At 35.8% G+C, this 12,403-nt stretch overlaps 2 long non-coding RNA genes across 2 annotated transcripts in view; both read right to left on the bottom strand.

Moving 5' to 3' along the window:
• The window catches only part of LOC149205007 (uncharacterized), a 35,019-nt gene extending 27,378 nt beyond the window's left edge, over window positions 1-7,641 (bottom strand). The window contains exons 1-2 of the long non-coding RNA XR_016251819.1: window positions 7,090-7,641; window positions 6,903-6,992 (exon numbers count right to left, since the gene is read on the bottom strand). This is a non-coding gene — a long non-coding RNA (uncharacterized LOC149205007). The remainder of the gene's footprint in view (window positions 1-6,902; window positions 6,993-7,089) is intronic.
• A 3,808-nt stretch (window positions 7,642-11,449) lies between these two features.
• Window positions 11,450-12,345, bottom strand: LOC149205006 (uncharacterized). Its single transcript, XR_016251820.1, has 2 exons — window positions 11,944-12,345; window positions 11,450-11,846 (listed from the first exon to the last, which is right to left on the bottom strand). It is a non-coding gene; the product is annotated as an uncharacterized LOC149205006 (long non-coding RNA).
• Between the last annotated feature and the right edge of the window lie 58 nt (window positions 12,346-12,403).

The following is a 12,403-nucleotide window of genomic DNA, read 5'->3' as shown; positions in this document are numbered from 1 at the left end:
AAATCTTGTTCTATGAGTTATGAGGTTCTATATATAGTAAAGGGTGGGTTGACCCTTAACATTCCACTTTGTGACACTTCGGCTACCCTCATGACTCTTCATATTCATTACATAACTCCTTACATTACATAATGACCATTTGTATTCCACTAATGACACTTCAAATTTAACTTTACATTACATTTTATTACAATGAGTATGGCCCATAGTAGTGATGTGGGTAAGACAAATCATTACACAACTCGACATGACACTACTGACATGTACTCGCTAACTGCGTGTCCATGTCAAGTTGTTACGCAGCTAAGTGATAGATGTGTTCTTGGGTGTCCTTCGTCTTCACTTTCGCATAGCTTGGTGTTATGGGGTCCTCAATGGTCTTCATCTTTGCAAGATGGTTCCATGCATGTACTCCTTTCACTTGCTACTCGATGTTCTTTGTGCACCCCTACAACTGCAAGTAAGTCTTCTAACATACTCGATGTGCTTTTTGCATCTGTACAACTGTAAGTGAGTCCTCTAGCATGCACTCCTTCTTCATCCCATTCATCATCTTGCCATGTTCCATCAATGTACCTATTCCTACAATTCACTCATGATGGGACGAATTCAAATCCAAAAATCTCCTAGTCTAACATGATGCATTATTTTTTATGTTTAGGTCTAGGTGACTGGGAGGGAGGATGGGACATTGAAATTGTGCAGAGAAAAGCTCAGGCTGGGATGAGGGATTTTGAAGATCGATCTATACAATTGGGAAAATTTGTGCAGTGATCACTAGGTGGAGGAATCGGGCAATGATAATCACTAGTGTCAACTGCAAGAGATCTTGAAAGGGACAACTTTTGCGTAGTTCCCAAAGGAAGGATAGAGGGGGGTTGTAGAGGGACTATTGGGAAATTATACACAATTTCCATGGGGCAGACAGAACAAGGCTACTGTGAATTTCTATGCAATTTATTTAGGGAAGACATAAAAACCCTGCAAAGGGACCACTAGTCATTTATGCGCAGTTCCTCGGAGGAAGACAAGGCAGAGTGCATGGGAACTGCTGCACAGTTTTCAAGAGGAAGACAAGGCAGACCATAGGGAGACTAGCTAGGAATTTTGTTCAATTTTTTGAGGCAGTGCAGAGGAAGCCAACAAAGGACTTACCGAACAGGACTACGTAATTTCTAGTGACAGTTGAAAGCAAGGCAACAGAGGCCTTGCTGATCATTTCTACATAGCTTTTGAAGGTAGTGCGGGGCAGGCAACAAGGGGATTAGATGGGACTGTCTATGTAGTTTTGGAGAGTAGTGCAGCCCTAAATCTCAGTGTAGTACATGTTTTCGATAGTCCATAGGGAGGATTAACAACTAATATTGCAGGAAGCGTAGTTTGGATCATGCTTGGAGGAAACTTATGCACAGTTTTGGGAGGCAGACCGGCTCCTCACTTCTAGGATTGCATAGTGCAACTAACCCAGAGGACAACCACAAGAACTACGCAGTTCTAGACAACAAAGCAGGGTCACTGAGGGTTGAGATTGTGTAGTGAAACTCAATCAAGGTCTGTCTGAAGGAGTTTGTTTGGTCGAGCATGTTTTCAGGAAAATCACTAAGTGTCCAAAGAAATTGATTTTTTGTGGTCTGACAATGTGATTATACACTTATCATATTTCAACGATGAGATAACATAGACCAACCAGACAAAACATGTGCTCAGTGAGACTGCCTTAAAGTAGCTAAGAGAGACAAGTGTGACAGTTGAGATAAACCTTCAAATGACCGCGATGACACTTGAGTGACTGTTTTTACAAATTTGTGTGTGAGTATGACCAATGTTAACAAAGCGAAGAAAACTCATGCACACAAAGAAAAACCCTCAATATTTCCAGAACAAGATTGCAAGCATGAAAAATCAATCAATATGTTAAAAGACGACCACTGGTCCAACAAGCGACAGGGAGCAAGACACATAGAGGAAACACATGGAATGACTTTCATGCATGTCATTGAAGACATAATGATATCCATACTTCAAGCTACACTAAGGGATGCATTTGAAAATATGAGATTTACTTACCATACTTACCCTCTAGAGGGTTATGCATTCGACGAAGTTTGCATGCAGTCATGATATTTTATCATAACTCCGTTCCTTGACCTTTCTCCTCAACTCCTTGAGAGTCATCTACCATGTCATATTTCCTTGTGGTCATTGAGAGATAGACCTGTGTATTGTCAACGAGAAGTGACTGATGCCAGGATGAAGCCCTGGGAGGCACATCTACATAGTTTATGAAAGAAAGGAAAATTGGACAGCTAAGGAACACCGCACTATTTCTGATTGCAAGACACTGCTACAGGATGGGGTCCTGATAGGACACCTTTGCACAGTTTCGGGTTGCAAGATAGACTGGCGAGTTGGAGACAACACTACGTAGTTTTTGGATGCAAGGCACTGCTGCGGGATGGGGTCCTTAGAAGACACTTCTGCGTAGTTTCTGGATGCAAGGCAAACTGGGCAGTTGAGGGAAAATACTACACAGTTTCTAGAGACAATCGATTTTAGCTAAGGGAAGGACACTATAGGAAACCATTGTGCAATTTTGGATGCCAAGGGAGGCTAGGGTCTCTGTGCATTGTGTAGTTCAAATGAGCAAGGGAAAAATCTTGAGGGTTGTAGAAGAAAACTGTGCAATTCCAGAAACCTGGATGAGGCTAGGTTGCTCATGAAACTCCATAATTTCGCTAAGTGTGCGATTAGTGGAACTGATGTGAATAGTGATATAACTTTGACTGTGATCACACACTTGAACACTTAGTGATACAACATATACCATCCAAAAGATGTAAAACATACTCTACTTGATGCAACAACATTTTTGACAAGAGTGTGTGAAGTGAGTGTGAAACATGTCTATGTAATGAGAACAACTCATATGCACAAATATTCCTCCTTGAAGCAGAATAAATTTCCCTTCTGATGAAAAATGATAAGCCCCATGCCCAAATATGACACATGTTGCATACATATGAGAATGTGAACAACTCTTGAGATCAAGGAGGGGAATTGAGATCATCATCTTACCAATAAGTCACCAAGGAACAATTGATCACAAGATCCATGGTAGGCTCCAAAATGTGCATGCAAGCCAAAATTTTGGAGGGTGGTTATAGCCACTACAACATTGGTGACACACTGGTAGAACTCTAGCTATCTATATGGAACTTGTCTAATGAAAGCGAGTCTAACTCTTCCAGAAGTATTGTTCGATTCTTTGATCATCATGGCTTCTTCACTAGCTTTAGTGAAATATGTAGTCCCTACCATGCTCTTGATTAGTTAGCACACTTACCAAGATAATTCAACTGAGTTGTTTCGATTGGGGATGAGGGGTATATTGATGCACAAGTAATATGATTGTGAGAGTTTTAGATTCATCTTTGGTGTCGCTCTGGTGCTAGCAGGCCTGGACAGCACCCTGGTGGAGTAACGCATGAACACAAGCATCGCTCCGCTGCCAGCGAGCCTAGTCAATACCCTGGAAGAGTTACTTACATCACCTCTCTGCTTTGGAGGCCTTTCTCTTCTTTCACCTTGTTTATTTTTAATTTTATTTTTTTTTATTTTTCAAAGAACTTTGCATAGGCACTTATTTATTTCAGAGGCTGAAGAGGGATCCCCACTTATTGAGAGCAAAAAGGGTTGTCCCTTCAGATAAGTATGGTATATATACCTCTAACATACTTGTTAAGGTTTTCCCCCTCACCTTACTCTACTTGACTAAGATGACATGGGTTAACCCAAAAAAAAAACGATTAGAGTAGGCGGTGCTAGTTAAAACTGAAAGTGTTGTGTTTTCACCAAGACTCACTTTGAACATAACTTATTTCCCATCAGGGTATCATTGACTCAAGACAACAAGCTCTTCATAAGGAGAGGGAATAGAAAGATAACCAAATGTTGACAGATGTACAAGTCCTCTTATATTTTCCCATCTTGTCTCAAGGGCCAAACGTAGTTTCATGTGAAGCTAACCTGTGGGTGAAAACAAGAAAACAAAAAAGAAAGAAAAGGGTAGAAGTAAAGCAAAAATAAAACAAGAATGCAAAGAAAAACAAAGAAAGAATGAAAACAAAACAAAAAGAAAACACTAATCCTACTCCTATCCTAAACAATGCATGGGCCTCCTCACATGAAATGATATTTCCAATGCAGCCACCAGTGCATTGGTTGGTCCACAAGTTATCTTGGAACAAAATGATTTAGTCAAAGAGACTAGTGAAGCAATTCAAAGAGTTAAGGCCAGACTTGGAAATATGCCAGAATAAGCCTCAAGAATAATCTAATTCCTTAACTCAAAGAATAAATATGAATTGCAGGAACTTGGCATAGTTGACAGGACTGGCACCATACTAGAGGTGAATAAAGTAATCACCAAGAGGAACTTGATGATGCAGCTTGAGGACAAATGAAAAACCATGGAGCTAGATATAGGCAGGTTCATGGTCAAATTTGATGTTTTGAGGCAGAAAGGTCTACCAAATCCATTGGTAATAAATGATAGGTTAATGCCACATGAAGGCTATAACAAGAAAATCATAGAAGTGGCAAGGGAGCAAGCCAATAATTCCTCTATGAAAGGGATGCCTATGGGAAACGTTCTTTACCAGACTTTTGAGAACCTCTTTTACCTCTAGCATGAGGTAAAACATCTTTTTGTAAACAAGCCCACCTTTACAAAATACAGAGAAGCTGATGAAGTCTACAGAAGAATGGTAAATATTAAATTACTAGATACATAGACTTGGGAAAAATTAAATGATTTACTATGAAAATGCAAGGTAAACAGTGGATACAGAGTAGTGAAATAAAAGCAGTAAATCAACTAAGTCAAAGAGTACCAGATGAAAGAGTATCAGTCAAAAGGCAAAGTAAAACGACAACTAGAGTAAAGCAACAACAAAAGAGAAAAAGTAACAAAAGATATGACAACAGAGCCAAATAAATAGGGACAGCTTGCAGTAGTTACATATCTGTCTCTATATTCTTACACGAAGATTTTTCTTTTTCCTTGAATAATTCCCAAAACAGTTTGGGATATTTTGTAATAAGTTTTTGTATAAATACTTCATAATTCGAAGTATAAATGGTGCATTGCTAAACATTTTCTATAGTTGTATTGGTCTGAAACATAAGTGTTCACTGTATCATTTTTCAAGTCAGGACTGAGTATTAAAGGCATTAATTACAGGATTCGCGTGTTGGGCCACTTCAATGAAGTATTTTTGTTTGTCAAATGGTTATCTTCTTAAGTGTTTCACATACTTGCATGTTATCTAAATTGAAAGGAATAATTGGAATATTATTACAGAATTTGTTTAAGTACACTCTGTCTTGAACAGTTATTCATTTACATGTTTTCTTCTAATATCGAGAGTAGGGAATCCTTCATTGCTCCCTAGTTTAGATTGACTTCTATCATTTCCCTCATTATCTGGTTTGGGGAATTCTTAACTTCTCATTGACACCGATTGAAAACAACTTCACCATCCAACCTAAAAGATCTCAATTTACTCAGCTACCTTGCCCTGTGAACACTATCTTAAGAACCTGACTCAATCCTGTTTTCTTAACACTTGACCCCATAGCCCAATGGTAAAGGACATCCCTCTATACATCCAATTCAATAATTCCACCAGCAAATCAAAATCATACCCCAATCAAAGCTTAAATAACTACACTAAAATCAATTAACTCAACAAATTTAAATCATAAAGAGAGAGCTCTCTCTAAGATTAGGAAGGCTACATCCTGATCTCAAAAGTACATTTGTGGTTACCTCTAATATTTCTTTTGACATAGGATAACAACTCTAGGGAAATTTTAGAGAGATAATGCTATGGACAAAATACATGACTGTGTTATTTTTCTGTAGAAATTAGCAGCAGAATATTATGGGAAAAATGCATCACTGTGTTATTTTTCTATAGAAAAGAATAGCAAAATATTATGGAAAAAATACATGGCAGTGTTATTTTCTGAAAGCAGGACATGGTGGATAAAATATATAACTGTGTTGCTTACTGAAGGAACTAATAACAAGATATTATTAATGAAAAAAAGTGTATGGTTGTGTTAAAACTTGGTAAACTAAATTATGCAAGAAGTGTCAAAGAATGTGGAATACTAGTCGTGTAACATAGTATATATATTAAACAAGTTAATATCGGAAGTTCTATTATACCTTGTTAGAGTTTGGTTTAGTTCCATGCTAGTTGTTGAACAACATCTAGGGAACAGTACCTATTCTCAGAGGCATATAGTAAGGGAATCTGATTTTTACAGGAACATATATAATCCAGAAACTGTGTGTGGGTGTAGTAATCGAAAAACTAAGGGGTTCAAGTACCTTCGGTCAGAATGATACTATAATTTTCCATTCATCATAAAGAAAATGTAATTAAGCCCACATAATAAAGAAAAGGTGGTCAAGGAATTACAATGCTCCTTTCAGAATAACAACATTTCTGAGTATAAACCATCTAATTAAAAGGAGAGATATAGCAATGAAATTGAAATTAAATGACTTTGAAAGAGACTACGGCCGAGGCTAACACTATTTCTTACATTAGATGAAAATACAAAGAAAAAGACTGATAAAAGTTCCTCTAAAGAGTGCGAGACTTGAGAAATAAGTTTACAAAATTCTTGTAAATGAAAGTAGGCCTTATAAGGTTGTTTTGTGACTCAGAAATATGGAAAATAAGTCTGTCAGATTTCCTTTAAACGATATATCATTTTACATATGCCGCTTTCTTCTATGAATCCCATTTAACCTTACATAAGGTTACAAAATTCAGTAAAATCCTAAATCAAAAATCGTCATTAGGAAGTCTCGAGAATGACCACACCTGGGAGTCTGCAAAGACATGGGCAGAGTGCTAGGGTAGTAACTGGTTCATGCCCGTCTTAGTGGATTGTTACCAGTTGGAAAGCTTCACCTGCATGGAGAAGCAACAAGCTAGTTAAACAAAGAAACCTTGAATGTATAAAATAAAATGGTAGTGTTGCTATTACCAAAAACCCACTTGTACAAACCTTCGTGAGCAAAAGATGGGTTGCGTGACACAGAAGATTGCTACCAAGGGAACACTAGCCTTTCTCCCTTCCTTATCAAACAAAATCCATGGTGTTACACCTCAGAGAGAGCAAATGTTCCAAACTATGAATGAAGGCGAAAAGGAAAAAGATAAATGAAGCTTACTGACAGATAAGGGTTAGCAGTGAGTTATTATGGGCACCATTGGATTTATCTCTGAAGATTCAAGACGTAGAGGTAAATTGCAGTGGGATGGGAATGAAATAGTGAGGAGAAACTACCAAACCCTAGAGAACATGTAGAGCAACATTCGACGATGGTAAAGGATGAGAATGAGGGTTTTAGTGACCCGCGAGTGGGAGGAAATTACCCTCTAATTCTCTTCCATGCATATCCACCTTCCAAACGTTTAACATAGATCCTAACCATTGACTCGACAACAATCCCAAAGTCTTGCTCCAGCGTGGATCTTTCCAAGATCCCAAGATGAGTAATTTCTATGTGGTGTGAAGTGGAGAAATTTATGGAGGGTTCGTAAGACCTGGGTTAATATCACGGCCTGCACCATAGTCCATTGTTGAGTCATGTGATTAGAGTTTGTGAAGCAGACCTTATACTAACTTTATGAGCATCGCCTACCTTGGATAAATATTACAATGTAGTCCAAACGAAAAACTATATATATAGATATATAGATATACCATGTCATATAATGTGCATGTATAAAGCGCCATATTTAATTATTTATTTATAAGTAAGGATTAATTAGGTAACTTATTTTTATTTATTTTTATGTAGGGGCATCACAGGACTAGGGAAGGTGAAAAATTAGCATAGAGGGTGACAAGGGAAAAGAGTACAACATGGGAGGGGATCTCAAGGGTTTGGCAGGGAATGAGGAAGAAGATTGGGGGAATGGCAGAAATAGAGAGGGAGACACATGAGAGAGGAGGTGATGCTTGATGCTTTAACAATAGAAAGAAGCATGTTTGTCAAGGGTTCATGAAGGGTGATGGAGCATCACCTTAGAACATATCCATTTTGAATCACCTATATCCAACATAGTGGTACTTAACTAGAGGAGATCAATGGTCATGGGATATAATTGTGGTTTTTTTAGTCGTTTCATGTATTGAATGATGATCTCACATCTTCCTAGTATCACCCCTAGAGTGCCCTAATATAGTATCACTTCAGTGTCAATTCAAATTTTCATGGACTAATTTGAAGTTGTTTTTATTGATCATAGAGTCATTTTTATTTTATTTTGATTGAGTCAGAATGTTTAGAGGAGATTATAACATCCCTACCATACTGGGTTGGAGAAGGCCTCTCACCGCAATTAACTTTATATAAAAGTATAGCAATCAAAAGTGAAGAATGCTATATTTTTTCTTTTAAGTGTGATGAAGATATATAATTCTTATAATTTTTAACAATATTGAAATAGAACACTTAAAAACACTATTTGAGTATCCATACTAAGTAATTTATTTCAATATCAAAAATCATGTATATTTATAAATTGAAATAAAAATAAGAATTTTAGTGTTGACCACAATAAAATATTTTAATGCTTAAAGAGAATTTTTTTTTGAAAGAAACGAAATCCAAGTACTTCCTAATAAGAGGGAGATGTGTACTTAATTCATTTTTAATATAAAATTAATGTGGAATTTCAAAACTATCAATAATAATTAAAAATGAAATGTAGATCATAAATAAAATATTACAATATGCAGAGTTAAGTAATATCTAAATGTAGACTTAAGGGATCAAATCTCTAGGGGCTCAAATATTATTTCATGTTTTGTATTTTAAAAGAGGTTTGCACCTCAAAGTATTTGACCCCTACATATATGTTTGGATATATATTAGTAAAATATTTCAATGGCCAAATTGAATTAAAATATTTAATTATAGTTCCATGCTTAAGCTCGATCTGAGTTAGTAAAATATTTCAATGTCCAACATAAATTGTGTGTGTAGAGAGAGAGAGAGAGAGAGAGAGAGAGAGAGAGTTTTCTATTACCTCTTAATGAAAGAGATAAGTAATTCATTAAATTCTTAGAAAATATAAAGTTTATTTGAAAAATATTAATAACAAGAAAAATTTCAATATGAACTATAAATAAAATAGTTTGATACTCACGATTAAGTAATACATTTCAATATTAGAGAACGCTCATGACTAAGTAATATATTTCAATATTAGAGAAAGAGTGAGGCACGAAATAGTTATTTCCCAACATGAGAGAGATGTTTATTAAGAAATATATTAATAACAAAAAATATTGATTAGTTTACACAATCCTTTCAAGGTTCAATTATGTAATTTGGATAATGAAAAAATGCAATTTCACTAAGAATTGTTTGTTGTAAATATTTTATTAGTGTGTTGTTGATAATGAAGGATTTTTTGGTGGAATTATTTTATTAGTGTGTTGTTGAGATTGACGGAAGGAGATGTCCAATTTTTTATTGGGGTGAGCAATGGAGATGAGAAGCTGATGAAGTCTACAGAAGAATGGTAAATATTAAATTACTAGATACATAGACTTGGGAAAAATTAAATGATTTACTATGAAAATGCAAGGTAAAGAGTGGATACAGAGTAGTGAAATAAAAGCAGTAAATCAACTAAGTCAAAGAGTATCAGATGAAAGAGTATCAGTCAAAAGCCAAAGTAAAACGATAGCCAGAGTAAAGCAACATCAAAAGAGAAAAAGTAACAAAAGATATGACAACAGAGCCAAATAAATAGGGATAGCTTGCAGTAGTTACAAATCTGTCTCTATATTCTTACACGAAGATTTTTCTTTTTCCTTGAATAATTCCCAAAACAATTTGGGATATTTTGTAATAAGTTTTTGTATAAATACTTCATAATTCGAAGTATAAATGGTGCATTGTTAAACATTTTCTATAGTTGTATTGGTCTGAAACATAAGTGTTCACTGTATCATTTTTCAAGTCAGGATTGAGTATTAAAGGCATTAATTACAAGATTCACTTGTTGGGCCACTTCAATGAAGTATTTCTGTTTGTCAAATGGTTATCTTCTTAAGTGTTTCACATACTTGCATGTTATCTAAATTGAAAGGAATAACTGGAATATTATTACAGAATTTGTTTAAGTACACTCTGTCTTGAACAGTTATTCATTTACATGTTTTCTTCTAATATCCAGAGTAGGGAATCCTTCATTGCTCCCTAGTTTAGATTGACTTCTATCATTTCCCTCATTATCTGGTTTGGGGAATTCTTAACTTCTCCTTGACACCGATTGAAAACAACTTCACCATCCAACCTAAAAGATCTCAATTTACTCAGCTACCTTGCCCTGTGAACACTATCTTAAGAACCTGACTCAATCCTGTTTTCTTAACACTTGACCCCATAGCCCAATGGTAAAGGACATCCCTCTATACATCCAATTCAATAATTCCACCAGAAAATCAAAATCATACCCCAATCAAAGCTTAAATAACTACACTAAAATCAATTAACTCAACAAATTTAAATCATAAAGAGAGAGCTCTCTCTAAGATTAGGAAGGCTAGATCCTGATCTCAAAAGTACATTTGTGGTTACCTCTAATATTTCTTTTGACATAGGATAACAACTCTAGGGAAATTTTAGAGAGATAATGCTATGGAAAAAATACATGACTGTGTTATTTTTCTGTAGAAATTAGCAGCAGAATATTATGGGAAAAATGCATCACTGTGTTATTTTTCTATAGAAAAGAATAGCAAAATATTATGGAAAAAATACATTGCAGTGTTATTTTCTGAAAGCAGGACATGGTGGATAAAATATATAACTGTGTTGCTTACTGAAGGAACTAATAACAAGATATTATTAATGAAAAAAAGTGTATGGTTGTGTTAAAACTTGGTAAACTAAATTATGCAAGAAGTGTCAAAGAATGTGGAATACTAGTCGTGTAACATAGTATATATATTAAACAAGTTAATATCGGAAGTTCTATTATACCTTGTTAGAGTTTGGTTTAGTTCCATGCTAGTTGTTGAACAACATCTAGGGAACAATACCTATTCTCAGAGGCATATAGTAAGGGAATCTGATTTTTACAGGAACATATATAATCCAGAAACTGTGTGTGGGTGCAGTAATCGAAAAACTTAGGGGTTCAAGTACCTTCGGTCAGAATGATACTATAATTTTGCATTCATCATAAAGAAAATGTAATTAAGCCCACATAATAAAGAAAAGGTGGTCAAGGAATTACAATGCTCCTTTAAGAATAACAACATTTCTGAGTATAAACCATCTAATTAAAAGGAGAGATATAGCAATGAAAATGAAATTAAATGACTTTGAAAGAGACTACGACCGAGGCTAACACTATTTCTTACATTAGATGAAAATACAAAGAAAAAGACTGATAAAAGTTCCTCTAAAGAGTGCGAGACTTAAGAAATAAATTTACAAAATTCTTGTAAATGAAAGCAGGCCTTATAAGGTTGTTTTGTGACTCAGAAATATGGAAAATAAGTCTGTCAGATTTCCTTTAAACGATATATCATTTTACATATGCCGCTTTCTTCTATGAAGCCCATTTAACCTTACATAAGGTTACAAAATTCAGTAAAATCCTAAATCAAAAATCGTCATTAGGAAGTCTCGAGAATGACCACACCTGGGAGTCTGCAAAGAGATGGGCAGAGTGCTAGGGTAGTAACTGGTTCATGCCCGTCTTAGTGGATTGTTACCAGTTGGAAAGCTTCACCTGCATGGAGAAGCAACAAGCTAGTTAAACAAAGAAACCTTGAATGTATAAAATAAAATGGTAGTGTTGCTATAACCAAAAACCCACTTGTACAAACCTTCGTGAGCAAAAGATGGGTTGCGTGACACAGAAGATTGCTACCAAGGGAACACTAGCCTTTCTCCCTTCCTTATCAAACAAAATCCATGGTGTTACACCTCAGAGAGAGCAAATGTTCCAAACTATGAATGAAGGCGAAAAGGAAAAAGATAAATGAAGCTTACTGACAGATAAGGGTTAGCAGTGAGTTATTATGGGCACCATTGGATTTATCTCTGAAGATTCAAGACGTAGAGGTAAATTGCAGTGGGATGGGAATGAAATAAAGAGGAGAAACTACCAAACCCTAGAGAACATGTAGAGCAACATTCGACGATGGTAAAGGATGAGAATGAGGGTTTTAGTGACCCGCGAGTGGGAGGAAATTACCCTCTAATTCTCTTCCATGCAGATCCACCTTCCAAACGTTTAACATAGATCCTAACCATTGACTCGACAACAATCCCAAAGTCGTGCTC

Source organism: Pinus tabuliformis, chromosome 1_2, assembly GCF_031772625.1.
Source record: "Pinus tabuliformis cultivar Carrire ecotype Pingquan chromosome 1_2, CPIR1, whole genome shotgun sequence".
Taxonomy (NCBI): domain Eukaryota; kingdom Viridiplantae; phylum Streptophyta; class Pinopsida; order Pinales; family Pinaceae; genus Pinus; species Pinus tabuliformis.
Note: the sequence above shows the minus strand (reverse complement) of the source record. Positions and strands in the feature narration are given on the sequence as shown.